The following is a 20,078-nucleotide window of genomic DNA, read 5'->3' on the forward strand; positions in this document are numbered from 1 at the left end:
GTCTCACAAGCGAGGTCACATTAGGGATAGTTTTCTTTGACAGCTTCTTGGGGAGAGACGTTTTCTGCATTTTCTGTGCTCAGAGCCCTGGGCTACAATTTGTCATTAAAGGAATCTTTGATGGTGGCTACTAGATGTTATAAGCATGCAAATAAAAGTAAATAATTTGGAACCCTGGGCATATTGTGGTGTAAGACCATGTACTCATCTAATACTTTCCCATATTGGGAGCTGCAGTGGTAAGAAGTCACTCTTCTACCCCAGCCCATTGTGCCACAGTCCAGAAAGCTTGCCTCTGACAGGGTGCTTGTAATCTAAATATAAAAGAAAAGACAATACTATAATATTGACCATTCAGTGTGAAAATGGAGAAACAGAAGGCCAGTATCAGTCATTGGGTCCTGATTCCCACTCTCAGACACCCTAACTTTTTTAGGCTTCATAAGTGATGTGAAAAATAAGGACAACAAATTGATGTTGAGGATGTCTACGGTATCAAGAACAAAGCCAGCGGCATCCCCACTAAGCTGAAGGGTGAGAAGTAGTATCTTCTCAGGGACACGCTGAAAGATTGATTGGAGGTACAGTAGGAAGGATAGGATAAAAAAGAACTTTTCAATAGTAAAAGCTAAAGGAGGACAAGATTTCAAGAACAATACTATTCACATCAGTGAAGGCTGACAGATTAAGGAAAATAAATAAATGCTGGAAATAATTATTAGCTACAGTAAAATCATTACAAACATTGCACATCACTGGAACTGTCTTCTGATCTTTGATAATCCAGGCGATGATTCCCCAAGAAAGTGGGTCTTATAGCTACCAGTCTATTCAGATGATTGAAGCATTGGTTTAGGCTTTCCTTATACTGACAGATACCGTTACACTCAGGTCAAATATCTGTATTCTGTTGCAGAGGTCCAAACTTGCTTTTAAAAAAAAAAAAAAAGAAAACACAGTGCTACAATCATCTGATTTCAGAACTTGGACCTCAAACGTGGACGTCCTGCAGCCCTGCAGCCAGCTGAGGAAGGAGAGCGCTGGGAATGTCCTGGCAGTGTGCTGGAGACTAAGTTAGGGACATTGCGGGGACAAAGAAATTGCAAACTCACTAGAAAATGCTGTCCCCCGAAGTTATATCATCTGATGTTGAGCCATGGGTATTTTATTCTCTCTAATAAAATTATGGATTTGAAGGGATAGCTTTGCTAAGTTAGTGTCATAAAAAGTCCACACAAACTGAGCCTATGGATTTTTCCAGGGAATTGAATTCCCACTAAAGAAATCTTTCTTGAAGCTGCTCATTTTCCACGTGAACTGGGCATAACTGTGGCAATCATTTTCTTTCTTCTGCTAAGGAAACTGAAGTCACTGAAACAACTAAAGAGCCTATTCTGCTAATAGACAGGTTAGCATTTATATAGGGTCTCCTTGCAATTTACTTCTCAAAACAAGTTCACTAGTAGATGAAAAGGTTGATAACATTCTTCAGAATATGAATCATACATTCGTCTTTTCCTCTGTGGTGTTGCATTTAGTGAAACAGTATGTGCAGAAAATAAATGCATCTTCTTCTCAAGCTGGAAGATATATGAAAGTGCAGGAGCTAGTTTCATCTGTATTGGGCTGGAGATCAAGTAGGGGCTGTTGCCTCCCCAGTGACATTGGTGGGAAGGGCACTTCTGCACGTATCTTACGAGCAGTAGCTGTGGCCGCATGACCCCTGCTCAGATCAAACATTCAGCTATCCAAATGCCCAGCACCGTGCCCAACATCAGAACAGTATTATTGGCAAAAAGGCTGCATTCCTTTTTTTTTTAATAAGGTCATATACTCGTTAGCTTTTGAAATTTTGGAGTGCAGTCTTGAGTGAAAGGAAGTAAAAGAAAAGAAAGACGTGACTGCCAGTGCTGCCAGGTACAGCAATACAAGAGGCTTAAATATGACTTTCCTTATTACTTCTTCTCTATCCATTGTCTTTGGAAATGAGGCCAATCGCTCTAGAATTTGAGGAGCAGCTTCTGAGTGTGCTTTAAAATGCTGCAGAATCTAAACATGGCTACACTGAATACCTGCATATATCCAAACTAGATATCTTTCTTACATTAAAATAATATGATCTCTACAGTGCAAAAACAAGTGCTTGGATCGTACTATTTTAATTCAGAAAGTGGTGTTTTTCAGCCCTCCTGTTTAATGACTTTGTAATAGCCTGGGGTTGATCACATTACTGCTAGATTTTTTCTGGTGCTAACTCATATTTTACTTTGCTCAATTTTTCCTGGCCAAACCAGATAGGGCTTTAATATATTTAGTGTTTGAAAGGTTGCTTAATAAATACCAGCTTGGAATAACTTAAACTATTATTTTCTAAGACCTTCAGACTTGTCCCTGAAAGGCAAAGCAGTAGAGTGATCATGTTCCAAAGAGCTTTAAAGCTAAAACAAAAGTAATACAAATACTTATGTCAAGGCCTTGTGTTTTTTTACCATTGCGTTATCCATCCCACACACATTTCTTTCTGTTCCAGCCATGCTCCTCCGTAACATTCTCCCAACATTTACGCAAATCAAGTAATTACAGTTTCTGCCTTTGATGGGATTGCTCCTGTGCCTCAGGTTACTACATGCTTATCTCTTAGTGGTTTGAATTAATTGCATGTGAACACGTCAATCCAGAAAGCTGTTCTAAAAGTGTGTGTTGTTTAATGATGGTATTACAGAATCAGACCAAGAGCAGAACTGTATGAAAACTGGAATAATTTGCTAGATGAAAGAAAAGGTCACATGGAAATGCTTGACGAACGTGTTCTTCTTAAAGGACTTTTTGGTGAAGGAAATTTAATACTCCTGAAGCCCACCTGAAACTTGGCCCAAGGAACACCAAAGAACATTGTCAGGCACACAGCTTCAGTGACAGGAAAAACCAGGCTGGGCCTCAAAGGAAGCAAGTGTCTCTCATGTATCTCCAGACTAGGAATTCATAAAAAATATTTAATTAAAAATAGCTGTTCTCAGAGACACATGCCTCAAATCTCAACATAAAGAATATCTGGTGATGAAAAACCACAGAGATAGACATCAAGTATTTTACCTTCTGCTTATGCAATTGCCACACAAGGAAGAAGGCTTTGATCTTGCAAAAACTTCTCTACTTTTCTATGACTCTGCAACTTTCTTTTATGACAATGAAGAACTGAATTTGATAACATGTGGACTAATTAGACTGCAGCAAATGCCCTGACAATAAACATTTCTCAAATGTCAAGTGCCATAAGAAGAGAGCGAGCCTTATTTTAACAATTTATTTGCAAAGGAAATGGGTGAAGACCCAAAAGGCGTGGCATGATATTTACTGGCCTATGAGGTGATCTGAAAGTACATGAGTACAAGCAGAATCTCAGATTCTATTGTTATTTCCAGTATGACATATAAACCACAATCCTAATTTTCCAAAACAAAGAGGGCAATAACCCTCTTCTTGAATTTCCTATCACTGAAATAAGCAGATTTCAGCTGTTCTCAGCTTCACCAGGCTGAACTGAAATAGAACAGTCCCATCTGTAATTATAAATTCATAAATCACTCATCCAAATTGTGTATTTTTTGTAATTCAAGGTAGGCAGGATGTGTTATACTAATTTACAAATCCAATCCATGACCTCCTGTGTTTTGAGAACAGTGCCAAAGATGGAGCTGGAAAGTGAGTGTCTTGATGTTACAAGACACACTGAGAATTTGTGAAATACAGTTTGGAAAGCATTGCAGAGTGGCAGCCATGCACAGGAAATTTGATATGTAACAGATTTAGAACAGTTATAAGGAACAACTTCCTTTATGATGACGTCTAGGAAGTCATTTATCATCTCACAGAGGAGTCTGGCACCTTAAAGTGTTTATCTAAGGAAAGGAAATGAACCCCTGTCATCTAATAGAAACAGTATTTGATCCATTTCACAAAGAAGTACACTGGTCAAAGGAATTTTAAATAATCCTCAACTCCAACATTTGGCTATACCTGCTTCTTGTCTCCAGGAAGCTCTCAATCCATTACTTTCCTGGTGTTTTCCTTTCTTTTCAATCCTTTCCTTATTTAGACAATCTCTGGGTTTGAAGATTATCCAAGATTTATTCCTTTTCAGATTAAATTTACAAATACATCCAGTTACATTGAATAAAATAGCTGGTGTACTTTAAACATACCAAAAATTTGGTTTCCAGGAAGCAAACTAAGTTGGATTCACTAAATCTTCTTGATGGCTATCCTGAGGACTACAATGCAAGGCAGCCACAGGGACTACCATGTTTAGTGCCTGATGCAAAGTCCATTAAAGTCTTCCAACAGTCTTCAATGGGCTTTGATTAATGTGTTTGGGTGGGATTATTGAAAGCTTTACTGGAAGAAGCGTGTTATAGGGAGGAATTTATTTGTTTTAAACGAGCAGAGAATAAAGAGGGAAACCTGGAAGAAAGACATGTTGACAAAAAGGAGAACAGAACGGGAACAGGCTTGATGGGAAGTATAAAATGGAGTGAAAATAGCAAGAAAGCTCATGAGGAGAAATGGGAGCCAGAATGCACAAAATAAATAGTAGATTTATTGGTCCTTTGAGGCAGAGACAGAGGTTTAAAATTGATTTGTGAAGGCTGAGAAATCCAAGCAGGAATCTGAATAAGACACTGAGAACAGCAAGAAATTATGATGACTCTTACCATAGTATTAGGGATGGATGAGAAAGTAGGTAGGAAGGAGATCTGGGAAAAGACAGCTCTGCATGGCAGATTTCACCAATAAGCTGGAGGGGAGAGGAGAGAGCTTCAGGTCTTACTTGCTAAGTCTGGATAGTGACAGCTTTAACATGGAAAAGGAGCAGCCTAATGCAACCCCCGGCCTGCTGTCCTGAGTTTCCAATCCATGAGGGTAAAACTAAAAGACAGGTGTGAAATTTGGTGTCTCACAGAATATTTGCACTTTTTACAGCTTCATCTGCACAAAACAACTAGATGGCTGTAGAATGGAAAACAGAGCAAGTGCAAAAGACGTCATAGGGAAACACTCAGGCATGGCTCAAGGTGATCAGTACTGAAAGTTGTAGCTACTTCCCCAAAAGAATGAAATAGAAAAAATAGAAACTGAAAAATTGGCACTGGTCTGGGGTCCAGGCAAGAAAGCAGAAGAAATAAGACTTGTAGGAAGACCAGAAGATATGAGGGGGGGGATTCTGTGAAGTGGAAAAGAATTTGAGCAAAAGTTATTGTCAAACATAAGCTTCTGGCCACAGGGCTGTATGGAAATGGCTGACTCTTCATGGCTTGCTTAGAGATTATTGTTCTCTAGTGCAGCAGACACAAAATGTTCCTGTGAACTGACTGATAATAACTGAAACAGGTTGAATTTGTAGTTTTTGGACAATATTGATTGCCTTCTCAGGTAGTGCGGGTGGCATCTAGACCCTCCAAGTTTCCCTTTCACTAGGGAACCACTGCATACAAGTGTTTTCCTTAAAAAATAAAAATAAATAAATAAAAAAGAAGAAACATCCTCAGTTATCTCTCTCTCTTTTCCCCTTTACTTAAGTCTCTGTTTCCACAGTGTGTCGTGGTTCATCGTGACAACCACCACATGATCCCTTTGAGTTTGCCACCTTTAGGAATCTGCAGAGTTCAAAGCTTGTGATACTTTTAAAATCCCGGCTAGTCCCGACTGACTGGTTGAGCAGCTCCTCCTCCGCTTTTTGTGCCACTCTTGGCTGCCCCACAGGATTTACACCTCTTGGACTCTTTGCCTTCCCTTGCAGCGCAGACAGATGCTGGGACAGCCTTCGATGCTTTGTTCTTGGTGCTAAATAGCTACTCAGCATGTTCCCATACAACGGGTTTACAGGGTTTATTCTGGCAAATTCCACTGCATATGCACTGCCTTTTTCCTCTCCTATCTGTTATGGGACATGGCCATTGCTGTTATCTGCCTTCCACCTCCCCCTAACTTTCAAATAATGAGTTTATGAAGAATGTAATTATCTGCCTGAGTATCTCTCACTCTGTCCGTAACCCATTTGAATCACTCAATAAAAGCTGTGTAAACATTTTTAGGAACTGCCAAAGGAAGGGGAAAAAAGACCTCCTTCCCTGTCCTCCGGTCTTGGAAAGAAACTCACCAGACTGTGACAGATTTTAACTATTGGCATTTTTTATATGCTTCGCCCTTAATTTGGAGAGAGTGCTATCTAACTCCAGCAAAAGGACAAATCAGTTCAAATTCCTCTCTGACGTAACTTGTTTTTTCTCTAAATTTCAGTGGGTTTACACTGAGAGCTCATTTGGCTGCGGTTCTCCTACCTGACTGAACTGTCCTCCTCTGGCCTTTACTTGTCTTTGTTTAGCACAACAAATCAGAGACAGGAGTTGAACAGGCGCACGCATTGCTGAACAGGAAAAGCGTGCTGAGTCCAACAAGCCTTTTACGTTTATCTCTTCTCCATGTTCCTGCTGTGCCACTAAAACCTTAAATCCACTCTCTCAATTAGAAAACATCTGTCTTCCCCACAAGTCATCAAACTCTCTTTTCTTTAATGACCTTACATGGCAAATTACTCCTGTGTTTACTACCTTGGTGAAATCTCAGAGTTTGAATTCTCAGCCTGGCCTTAATTTTCCATCTTCATTCTGCTTGTGCCATTCTCACTTTAGTTTCCTGTTCAGTTTTATGACTATCCTTCACACATTTTCAGTACTTCTGGAACTAAACCTTTTTCTTTCAGTGAATTAATTTGTCTTCTTCAAATAAATCGTCTGATCCCTTCCCCCTTCTTTCTTCACTTTTCTCCTTTCCCCCTTTTCCCCTTTTCCCCCAGTAGACCCTGGCTTATGTTTCAGAAGGGTTTTGCCGATTTGTGGCAAACAAGCATTCCTGAGAAAGGCTAACTCCTCTTCAGCTATGTGAAATAGATGCTATGGCCAGGCTGCGTATTGTTGTCACTTAAGTCTACATAAACCCTTGTCCTGGTTTCGGCTGGGACAGAGTTAACTCTCTTCTTAGTAGCTGGTACAGCGCTGTGTTTTGGATTTAGTGTGAGAACACTGTTGATAACACGCTGGTGTTTTAGTTGTTGCTAAGTAGCACTTATCTTAAGGATTTTTTTCAGTTTCCCATGCTCTGCCAGCAAGCAGGTGTGCAAGAAGCTGGGAGGGAGCAGAGCCGGGGCAGCTGACCTGAACTAGCCAAAGGGCTATTCCATACCATGGAACGTCATGCCCAGTATATAAACAGGGGGGAGTTGGTCAGGAGGGGCGGATCGTGGCTCTGGCATCGGTCAGCGGGTGGTGAACAATTGCATTGCTCATCACTGTTTTTTTTTTTTCTTTTTTTCCCACTCTTTTTTTGTTATATTCCTTCTCATTACTATTATTATTAGTAGTATTCATTATTATTATTGTTAGTATATTATTTTACTTTATTTATTAAACCATTCTTATCTCAACCCACAAGTTTTACCTTCTTTCCCGATTCTCCTCCCCATCCCACTGGGAGTGGGGGGGAAGTGAGGGAGCAGCTGCGTGGTGCTTAGCTGCTGACTGGGGTTAAACCACAACAACCCTGAATAATGCAAATGAAATCAAAGGAAATAGATTTCAAATTACCTATCTCACATTATACCTTTCAAACAGTGAGTTTTATATAATTTCAGAGGAAAAGAAGCCAACTTCTTGAGTAGTCTTGCTGAAGATCTTATTGTAACACTTTCATCATCTGGGAAAACGCATTCAGCCTGCTAAATTGTCTTACCTAACATGCAAAACTCTCTCCTAGGAAAAGGCCAGAAAAACAGCATTGTAGAAAGGAGTTGTATGTTTACCAGCAGCAAGGAGGGCAGTCACCGTCCACAGCGGTCAGCTTGGCAATGGCTGCTCAGCTGCAAGCGATTGCCTCATTTTTCTCTTCTTCACTGACCTTAGCCTGGCTGAAGTGAAGAGTTCACCAAATCAATGCAGGACTGCACAATGTTGAAGTCCTGGAGTGAGAGTCTCCAAAGAAAGACCTTTGTTTAAGCTGGACAACTTACTGCTGGTCAGAGAGTAAGACAATGGGGATGGTTGAATTCTTCCTTCCCTTCTCAATGATCAACACTCAGAATGTGAAGCAGCACGTAGCCTGCAGAGCTACAGCACAGCCAGCCAGTTTTATCTTCATTATTAAAGATCTTGTAGATATATGCAGCATCTACAGCCTGTGGGATGTCCTGCCAGCCTCTACCAAGGCTGTGGCAGTATGTAATAATGCAGATATGCTTTATTTCATGCAAAATAGAAGTTTATGTCATGTGACCTTATACATGTCTGTATTCAAATGTCAGATTTTCCTGCTGTTTAATCCTTCTTTAATGTTCCCAGAAGACTGGCTCAGAGTTGTGTGGTACCATAACCTTTTATATGTCTCATGACCTCTCCTGATAAAGCGGTTGATGGCAATTTACGACAAATCCCAGTCATTCTGAGGTCTAAATGCAATTTTTTGTGCAAAATATTCTCTATTGAAATTCATCTTTGGTATAAATCCATCAATTTTTATATCATTTCTATTCTGCAAGTCTGTGACTATAGTAGAAGGGGGCCTCTTGTCTGCTTCACGGATAATAATTTATGCGATTGTGTCATTTGAATGGAGCCAGTAAATAAAATCATTTGCTACCACTTCAGTGTGTCTGACTTCCAATACACTCATCCAAAAATTTCAAATCTTTTAAAATCTTGCACCATGCATCAACATTTCAATGCTTCCAATTTTAGTGTCTGCCAGCTTTGATTGTTGGCGCTCTCCCATCACGATCATTTCTACTATACTCCTCATTCGGTCCTCAAGAGTAAGGGGTTAGAGAATGTCTAAAAATATCATGAAGGATGTCATTAATTTCAGTCACTTCCCTGGAAACGCAGACACTGCACATTCTGTTCAGACGTTTGTCCACCTCAGACCATTCAGCCTTTCCACAGTTGCTTCCCCTTGCCACCAAGCAATGTGGTGCTCCTACTCGGGAGCGCAGGGAGTCTGATGCAGCTGTCCCAGAGCCCTTCACACACGTTCTGCTCTCTAATATCAAAAGCTAAATACTAGTAAGATAATTCTGTCATTGCCTGGTAGTGACTGAGAAAATTATTTCCTTAATGTTTTTGTTCCTCGTCTACTTTCTGCCTACTCTGTATCTATAAATAGGTTTAGTGTCATTTGAGCAGGGAACTACAGCTTCATGCTCAAGGTTTATTTCTGCTCCTCTAATCAACTGGTAATGGACTATGTTGTAACATTCCTCTGTATCAAAAGAAGTAGTCAGCATTTACTTCTGCTCCAGAGCCTGAAGCTATCCTAACTGCTTCAGAAAAGAAGTAACAAACTCATTGCTATAGAACATATAATCTGCCATCACCAGATTGAAGGATATGTAATAGCACAGAGAAGGTGACCAACAGAAAACAAAGAGAATGGTTAAACATAAAAAGGTAACAAAACCAACAATGGGATAATGTGTTTTCTGAGCAAGGCCATGATCCAATGTCACTGAAGGTATCTGAATGAGCAATTAATATCTTATTGGTTTATTCAAAAAAGATGTACTTCTGAATATTTGCCTGTACCATTAACATTGTTTCTTGTGTGCTTACCAAGGCAGGAAATAACTCTGAAGAGTTTGGAAAGTGGTAAAGGAGATAGCTTAGTACATAATGAATTTTCCAAATGAAAAGGACAAGGCATGAGGAAGAGTGGAGTTGCTTACAAATGAAGCAGAGAACTGTATCAAGGACACCCACTGGTGCCACTTGCTGAGTACCCTATGCAAGATCACTGGAATGAGCTTGAATAGTAGCTGAGATTTCTTCATATTGTTTTCTCCTTATTCACAGCAGTTTACTTGAAAGAATATTAAAAAATCTTTTCAGTTCAACAAACTCTGTCCTCCTGCAGTCAGATTGTTTGAGGTCAGAATTGTTGCTGTGTAACACTGTGCTATCTCTGTAGATGATTGACACCGGGCAAGACTGCATAGCCTTGGCAGAAGGGCCAGGGCAGCACTGCTGCATTATCTGTAGGAACACGACTCCTTCATTTCCTCATGCTGAGAAAAGGTTGGGAATTACAATCCAGCCCCTACTCAGCAAGGCCTCAGTCCTCTCACAACCTCTCTAATCTACAGCATATTTAAAGATCAGACCACCTTCAAAGAATCACTTGACTTTATCTCTCCTAGTGTCTGTTCACACTGTCCTGGCCAAACTATTTTACTGCATTTTATCTGCAAACTCACTGTGACTCATCCTGAATGCGGACACCCCCTCCCACTGCCGATCATCTGTCATCTTTCTGGTTCAGCTCTGTTTCTGTTGCTATTACTGTAATTGCAATGGCATTTGCTGTAGTTAAAGATGAAATACAGCTTCCCACAGTAACCTTCAGTTCTCATAATTTCTTATGCATGTTTTATTGAGGATTTTTAGGTCTGGCATCAGTCCTCTCCCCATGTCAATCAAGATGAATATTTGTGGTTTGATAACTGAAAAAGGGATAACCTATGGTACTGTTGTTTTCATCTGAGAATGTTCAAAATCAGGTCCTGAAAGGAGGCTACTTAATAATTTTCTATTTCTAAACGTTTAGTGTTGTGAGTTTTTCTCAGGTGTTTGATCATTTTTCATTAGCCACTTTTTTCCTGCAGCATACCTTACAGACCCATTTGCTAAAGATTTATTTGGCACAAGCTGCTTATCTCCATACTAAAGAACTTACAAGTTAGTTAGCCATGGCCTATGTGGGGAGAACTGATGCTTCCCCTGAGGCTGCTTGCAGACTCCTCCGGGGGGAAAGCCACCTGGATGGGAAGGTTGTAGCAGAGCCTTAGGAGCAAGGGACACCCCAAATGCTGTAACTGCCTAGCCACGTCAGTTGGAATTGGTCTCTTGCTGTCCAGAGGACCAAACACTTCTAAGTTACTCCTTTGTGAAGAAGACTATTGTGTATCATCTAGAGAATAGCAAGAAATATCCATCCAATAGGGAAAAAATACCTGTAATACTGAAAATAAACTTTTTGCCATACTTGTAACACCAAAGTGGGAGAGCCTACATAATAATATCTTACTAATTCTGGAAGGGGAGTGACTGTATTATTAGTTTGCAGATACAAATTTCATAAAGTCTCCCTGAGGACAGGAAAATGAGACAGACAACCCTCAGACAGACAGCCCTTCTGATTAGGATTTATTTAAAATCTAGGGACTGAGAACTGCATTTTCTATGTTCACAAGATAGAAACATTCATATATCATTTACTGTTTGTTAGTAAGAAATTAAGTGAACCAAGGCCAAGATTTAGTAAAGCATGTAAAACCTTTAACTCTGTCCTTAAGCACCAAAGCTTTTCAGAGCATGCCTTCTTTAGCCCCACACTAAGTCCTATTGCCCTCAGTTTCACATAGGCATAAGACTTTTGTTGACTCTCTGAGAAAAGTTATGCCAAAATATACAGTCCAGAACAATTCAGAGGCAAGATACTTTTGAAGTAGCATTAATAAACTTCCCCACTGCCTTTCTACACAGTCATAGTATCTGAATCTGCCTTTCAACAGGTAAGTAGTGTTTTGACATTATTTTTTCATTACAAATCTTATCCACAACAACAAACTAAGCCAAAAGGAAAAGAAAGTAAAAATTACTTTTCTGTTTCAAATAAGAATTCACATGCTATACTGAAGTGAGTGAATCTTGCCAAGAGGTGTCAAGCTCCATCTACTGGCTATTAAAATGAACTTGTAACTCAGCATGCTGAGTTTTGGGTCTATCCACATAAAACGAACAAGTAGATTCATTGTCTTCGTAGAACTTCAGTCCAGTTCCATTATGCTATATGTTAATCCATCTTATTTAAATAATTTAAATTTTAATAAATTTAATAAATTTAAATAATTTAAATTTAAATTTTCAAACTATTATGTCATTTGCTGAGTTATGCGAGCATAGGAGAAAAGACTTTCATAACTACTGCATGAGATGTTAGGCTATGCATAAATAACGATTTCCATACAGCTAAACCAGAAAAGATTCTAGTGCTCTGTTTCTTATGGTACTCACATCACAAAGACAGATGTCCACAAGGCTTTGACCTGCCCAGTTCATACTTAATTCAGTCATTGAAAACACTCTTTAGTGGTATCAAGGGAGGACCAAAATGTACTTATACCTGCAAATACTTACTAAATGATTAAACAGGGAAGGGAGATCTCCCTTCAAGTGCCATAACGTGAGGGAGCAGGGCACAACAGCAGCAGCTGAGGAAATGGTGCCTGCCTAGATAGAGGCAGTCTCATCCTTTGACCAAGCAGACAAAGAGAATTTGTTTTCCACCAGCATTTGTTGTCTCAAACGCATAAATTCTATATGCCTTTTCATATACCCTCTGCCTGTTTTCTAATGTAAAATCTCAGGGACTGGAAATAAATTCAATGATCATTTTGAAGAAAGGCAACAGCTACTTGTACCTGCAGTTTTTATGTCGGGTGGGACTTTTGATAAATTAAAGATAACAGTACATCAGGCTAAAGTCATACTGACTAAATGGGCACCATGTCAATTGTGTGTATTTATGATAAAATAAAATCAGTCAACTAAAAAAAGAGAACAGCAAGGCTTGTGTAATAAGCATCATGCAAATTGAAATTACCTTCAAGATACTGAAGATATATAAGGCTTGAAGAAGTGTATTTCTCCCTGAATGATGTACAATAAGTATCATAGATTTTCAATCGCGTTGAGCCAAAAAAGAAAAAGAGGGAGAGAGCAGGAACAGCCCTGCCAGGAATCTGGTGTTCAGAAAAGCTAACAATCAGAAAAGGCTGCGATTAGTGTTGATAGAACATAACATCCTATCTATCTGTTTCATGTTTATTTATTTTTGAGGGAACATTCTTGCCTTCAATTGCATCCTGTTTCAAAAAAGCTGCTATGCTGAAGTCTTACATTTACCAAGGTTAAGAAAGTACGTCGACAAAGTCCCATTAATCTACATCATGTGTCAGCTGGGTGGATGTGCAAGCTCCAGTTGCGACTGGGACTTCCTCCCTGCTCATCTGTCCTTGATGCTGCCTTTCTGTTAGAGCACTTTGCAAAGCTCATCCTGCAAGAAGCTGGAAATACAAATCCCTTCCCCATTTTCCTGTGGTTTGCACTGTTGACCATCATCTTCACCCTCGGATCTTCTCCTCCCTTAGCTTTTATGATTCTGCCCTCTCCTGGCTAGTCTCCCTCCTTGTTAATTGTTTCCTCCTTCCTGATGCAAGAATCAAGGGGAATCTCGCAAAGATCAGCTCCTGAGCCATCTTTCCCCACTCTATATTTATGTATCTAAATATGTGTAGTTATTAGAAAAGCATCCAAGTCATCACCCCTGAAAAATGTTGGTGACTACATAAGTAATGTATCCACTGTTTTTCAGCCAGCTTTATTCTCTGGGGATTCCCATTCCAAAGCATGGGGTCATCCACAATATCTTCCCTATTTTCTTTTCTCAATCTTCGGAACAACAGCAATGCTGTTGCTGAGGACAATGCTCTGAGCATTATTTTTGACTTAGACCTTTTCATGGTGTCTAAAAGCCCTGTACTGATGCAGCTCAGAAACCAAAAGCCTTTAACTGAAAGAGTTACATCTGGAACGTATTCACCTTAAATTCCCAGTCTAACCAGTCCAAAAAGTTATGCCCAGAGGGCAAGCTAGGTCCTTGGTAGCTGAACTTCCCAGGGCAGGTTCTTCACTTTGACACCTTTCTGAGCTGGGATGAATCATCCATGTATATTTTGAAATCTCACAGTCATTTCAAATGTTGATATTTTTCTGTAATTTTCAGATTTGAAGTGGACTTTACTATTTTTTTTTTAAGTAATAAAATATTAGCTGTCAAAACAATGGTCAAAATAATTGTCAGCCCTTTTCAATGCTGAAGGACAGGTTACCCATAAACTTTATTAGTAGTTTTATAACACTGTCAATGGAAAGATTAATAAAAGTACCAACTGAAAATACTGTGAAAACATAATCAGATTTCTTTTTTCTACATTTCTGTTTATCTTTTGTTTTAGACACTCATTTCAACAAAAACTCAGTAATAATTAAACCTATTTTGGCCAGCTCTGCTCTTGGCAGATGCTATCCTGTCACCCTTTATCTGTTCCAAAATCCTTGGCAAAGTCATAAGCCTGGACTTGCTCATGTCACTCCCTTGATATCCTTACTCTTCCTTCTCATTCAGTCTAGCTCAAAGTCTCAGTCTTTGAAGTGGCACCAGAGCTTCTTACTGAGCATACCAACTTTTCTCAGACTAGCTGTGGAGCTGTGTTTTACAGAGATGTCCTTGACTGTCATAAATGAAATTGTCCCATTCATTTTTTTCATTTCCATTTTTACACAACTGTTCCTTACTCTTCGGAGGAGATTTCCACAGATATCCCCTACTCCAGGACCATCCTAGACCATAAAACATTTAAGACAAAACTTGAACTGTGATTAGGCTTTTTACATAACTTTGTCATTGTTATTTGACAGATACATTCCCCAGTCTGCTTATTGGCATTTTCTCTTTTGTTTCATCTTATACTCCAGTGGAAAGCTGGAGTATAAGATGTCTCTTTTTTTTTTATTTATGTAGCACACATAGACAATACTATCCTTACGCTAACGGTGTTTCAGGCAGGATTAAAATAATTTGGTAAAAACAAATGTTCACCAAAATTTAATATTAGTAGTCTTGTTTCTAGGAAGAACTCCATCCTAAATGATGACTCTACCTATAGAAAGCAGCCCTGAAGTCAGTGCTCAGAGACTACTGCAAAAAGGGACTCCACTCTGGAATAAGACTTTTTTTTTGTCAGCAGATTGATAACTAACTGAGAATAAAACCTAACTTTTAACTGAGTTGCCTTATCCCCTGGCTTTAGCTCTTGAAAGAGCACAATGAATGGATGGAGTAAATAAGTGAAATGGATTTCTACAGAAACCAAATTCTGGATATCTACATTTAATTAACGGAGTAAGCTGTTGTTGTTAGAGGCCATGAAAGAGGGAAAGCTTTCCAGCAAGGCAAGTGGGAAATACAAAGACTTAAAATAAAATGTCTATCATCTCAAGCGACAGTTTTCCTGTCCCAGGTCTTTGAGTCACACTTCAGGTTTCTGTTTTAGATACATGATGGCAAAATCCTCTTCTGAAAAAAATGACACAGAACAGCTTAACAAACAGAAATTGTAAAATTTCAGTTGATATCTAGAGTAGACTGCAGATATAAGCACTTCAAAAAGTTGGCATTAGATGCAAATGCAGAAGAGTAATTCATTGTATTATAGCTTTAAGTCTCATAAAACTGCTAACTCTCGATGAAAAAAAGACTCGATATGGTATAGCTTTATATATCAAATTTACACTCCAGCCCTTTACTTTTTTTCTTGTTCCACTGTTGAGTATTACCTTACCCACGTTCATTAATGTCATGGAAATATCTGATGTATAAAGGATTTACCTGTTGCAGCCTCTGACTGCCTTAAGCATCCTGGAAGATACATAAGCATTTATTCAGCTGTAGATATGAAGGTAATCTCATTCAAGAAAATGAGACTAACCAATTGGGACGCTTCAGTTTAGTACTGAGATCCTTAAATAGTCAGAATGTGAAATAAGCTAAATAAAAGGAGCATATTTTGGTAGTTTCATAATATTGAAACAGTATTCCAGTCATTTTTCTCAGAGTGCTCACTGGGAAATGTTGGTATTTCCAATCACATAATATGTCTTTACTAAAAGCAAAATTCTGCTTTAGTATTTCCTGGAGCAGCCTAAGGCACTGATAATTTCAGAAGAAGAGAGCTCATAAGTCAAATATGGGGAGCAACAGTGCTCTAGTATCCAAACAACTTTATGCTCTTTATTTTGCCTTGCCAACTTGTCATGAGCAGACATTTTTCTTCAGAGCAATCTGGATGAGATAGAGGCAGAAATATTTGGAGAATCTGGGCCTAAAGTCATCTGATAAGGAAGCAGACCCTCTGCCTCCAGAAGACTGGGGGCAACTTCTCATTAGTTCTGAAGTGGAAGATGACACGTAGCAGGGGAAAACTCACTCCTCTCCTGCCTCTCAAAGCACAGCGGAATAGTACAGAATCGCAGTACTTTGTCTTCACACTCCCATCTGCACAAGTGGACATCTAGCCTGAATATGGGCTTCAAGAATATTTTGATGATCCCTGACAGCTCATCAAAATAAGTACAGTGTGATGAGAGAAAAATGCAAGAATAGTCAAAATATGTTATTCTTCTTAATCTGTTACCTGTTTGTTCCTGTTGTCCTTCTTTCCCTTGAAAAACAAGGACTTTAACAGCTGTACTTAATACAGTAATATATAACAGGTTTACTACAGAGAGGATTTCATGTATATTTTACCATACATTTTGCTGTACTAGTTGGTGATACATATTTTAAACCTACATCGTGTTCTGCTGGGTGTATTTTAATGTGCATAACTTTTACTCTGCAATTGCCTCAACAGTTTTCTCTTTCGCCCTGACATCTTTCCCTTCCCATCGCCATCCTGAGCATTGCTACAAAGCTCTCTCCGTCCTATTGTTTTGACCATGGCCCTTCTCTCTGAACAATTCCATGTCTCTGCTATATCAAACAAAAAAGACTTGTTGTCTTCACCTTGAAACCCTTTCAGAATCCCACCTTGCTGATCCCTGTTCACTTTTGAAATACAAGTAGGCAAAGGCAACATCATGGATATTTTGAGACTAAAAGCCTCATTTTTTTCTGAACCAGAATGAAGTAGAATATGTCTATGCATTCTCTCTCTTCATCTTTTTCACACTTTCTGACCAAACTTTCCCTGGGAAATTTCACTAGATTTTTTTTTTATTCTGATATGAAATGTTTGACTCCAGTTAAGAAAACATACTTTGATGAAAATGCATTTGGCTGAAACTGTTCCAAAGCATCAGCTCTAATGACCTCTGACTTTTAATCAACCCACGATATCAGCCTCCCACTGCAAACCTGTTACATTTTCAAAATTTAGTTTGTCCTGCTTCCTCCCATGCTGTCCTTTAAACACTTACAAAGCTACTTTATTCTCCTCCTTCTAATCTCTCCCTTGAAATGAGGGAGGCTTACAAAAAACTGGGTTCTGGTTGGGCCACGCATTCTTTGACCCCACTGCCTCCTACACTGAACAGCATTTTTTCACTGTTTTCCCCCTTCTTGAACTGTCTTCCTCCTGCTTACCATGAACAGGCATAGGCTGAATGCTATGATGAATGGGCCACCTTTTTATTCTGTGCTTTTATTGCCCTTGCTCTCATAGTTGACAGGTTTCTCATGCTAGTCTCTATAGTATCATGACCATAGTCACAATCATGTTTATAAAATACTTTTACCTAAAGGGCAGTCAGGTTACGAATGATGCTGTACAGAGAAATTAATAATTCTGAAGAAAGTAATGCAGCAAAACAAAAAAAACTTTCAAGTTAAGTTTTTGGAAAATACTGCTGAGTGAAGCAGAAACTTTAATTTCAGCAGAAACTTTCTCTAGGAGAAAATTCTCAGGACAAGGATGAAATTTCTGATTAAAAAGACAGGAGCCTATCAGATCAGAATACGGGTGGTAGGTTTGTATTCGTAGCATTCAATTTCAGTTCCCCACTTGGCCTAATTTGGAGAAGCAAGTGCACTGGATGCTGGGCTTATGTTGTTCTGGGTTTCTTTCTTTGTTTCTCCCTTAAAAATAATTCTTCGGGATCTGGTTTCATTCTAGGGCAAACCCAACCTTACCATGAAACTGCAAAATCTTTCAAAGAATGAGAAACAGGATTGTTTTCATGCACATTCAATTGCAAGTATCAGAACATGGTTTTGCAGGGCTCATTGTTCTGAAATAATTCTAAGCCCCAAACACAAATATTTTGTAGTTGGTTAAACCTTGGCCAGCTGTTTCCTGGGGCCCTACTGTGCACTGTAATAGTCATGATTACCAGTAAGGCACATATTGGCAATCTGTGATTGTATCCCATTGATTTTCTGTTCTCTGCACAGAAGTGCCATTTTACGCCCCCTTACAATTGGAATATGAATTGGCACATATATATGTTGTAGTAGACAATATAATGAACTGCAGAAATGTTTTGTTATTTCTAACAGGAATGTAAAATCATGTCACACTTACCTGCAAAACGCCCTTTGTGTACTCATAGAAAATTAGCTTGCTAATCTATAACACTAGTAGGGTGTATATACTAGTATGTTTGTACACAGATGCATGTGGGATTTAAAATCTAGGCCAAAGACAACACAAACATAAGTCATTCATATTGCAGTTCATGTTTAAATTCTCTGATCCCTTCCTGCTTTAGTCCTCTGAAAACTCCAGTGTATTTTTGCACCTGTCCAGACTCAATTTGTTATTAATCATTGGTGGATGAAAAAAAGTCATGAGTTGCACTTGTGTTACAAAAAAAAAAAAAGGAAATTTGGGAGATATGAACATCCAACAGGGAAATCAGTTTCCTCTGACTGTAACAGGTTCCACTAATTGTAATAAATAGAAGTTTCTTGTTCAGAAGATTTTTTTCAAAAAATCATTGCCTTTTTTTCCCCAATAAAATATGACTAGTTGGCAAATGCTAATTTTCTAACAAGAAACAAATATTCTGATTCCAAATTAATATTTCAAAGTGAAAGACCATTTTTGTGTCCTTTTTTTACTTTTTTTGGTCAATTTAGGAAATGAAAGTTTATGTTGAAGTGTTGGTTTGAAACAACAGATGAAAATGTTCAAATAAATTGTTTCTACATTTCAGATAAGAAAACTTCCTCATTTCAGTTCTAGCTAAAGATTAAGTCAATTTTGAAATGATGGCATTTTTATGAGACAAAATTTATCTTTCTCTAAGAGATATTCATAAAAATATAGGACAAAGAGATGATAAAGAAATAGACTCACTTTCTAATGATTTGGAAACTTGTTAAAAATCAGTTATTGTGGTGACAAGCTTTCCAGCTGCTGCAATACCTGTTTCTGTTCAATCTTGAGTAAGACTCTGTCGAAATGCTTCTCCATAACTTGTTTTGTTTTCTGTGCACAGAAGATGGATATAGTACAATCGTTACTGTCTACACAAAAATTACTGTCTGCAGAAAACCTTGTCACTATGAATTCAGTCATTAGCAATAGCGTTATTCTTGGTACCCAGATTCTTCCTGCTGTCACCAGATGGCAGCCTCGACATATTTCAGTGAAATGTAGGTTTCTTATGTGAAGTTAACGTTGGCCTTCATGAACATTTTCCTTTTGAGGTGATTTCTTTGCTATACACACTCTTTCTGACTGTATCTCCATCTCAGTGGTCTGCAGTCATTTCTAGCTGAACCCAGTCTGCGTATGGCCAGCCTCAAGTCAATTCGTTCTGCTGTCTGCAATGCTTTAAATTGACAGCTCTACTTCTTCATTGCTAAAAGCACTGATGGCTAAGACATAAGCTGGGATGATTCAATGTATTTCTTTGGTCCAAGTGAAGGCCAAGAATGGAGAATTCATTAAGTAAATCCTGAAGAACTTACTCTATGCCCTCTTTTCTGTGCTCATATGCAGAGAAGTTTGCACGCTGTGGTTGCAGCCACATGTGCCTGTGTGTGCAAAGGAACCATATTACAGGAGCACTACTGCATTGCACGCTGAGCTGCTCCTTCCTCCCATCCCTGGTGCCTCACCTGGTAGGATGAATTTGGTGAAGAAAGAAAGGATTCTCTGTCCTGATCCTCCTCACGCATGTGAACATGTGCCTGAGTTACCAATCCTTCTTACTGTTTTCTTCTACATGGTTTAAATGCTATCATCGAAGCCCCTCTGCAACTTCAGCAGAGGAGGCTGACAGGAGCTTTCCAGCACCCATGGGAGATGAGGTACAAGGTACCTGTGGGGTCAGGAGGATGCCTTCACCCTTGTAGGTGACCTTGTTTTCAGACACCAGCCAGATAAATCTTCCTCCACCTAACCCATG

This window comes from Gymnogyps californianus, chromosome 5, assembly GCF_018139145.2.
Source record: "Gymnogyps californianus isolate 813 chromosome 5, ASM1813914v2, whole genome shotgun sequence".
In the NCBI taxonomy this organism is placed as follows: domain Eukaryota; kingdom Metazoa; phylum Chordata; class Aves; order Accipitriformes; family Cathartidae; genus Gymnogyps; species Gymnogyps californianus.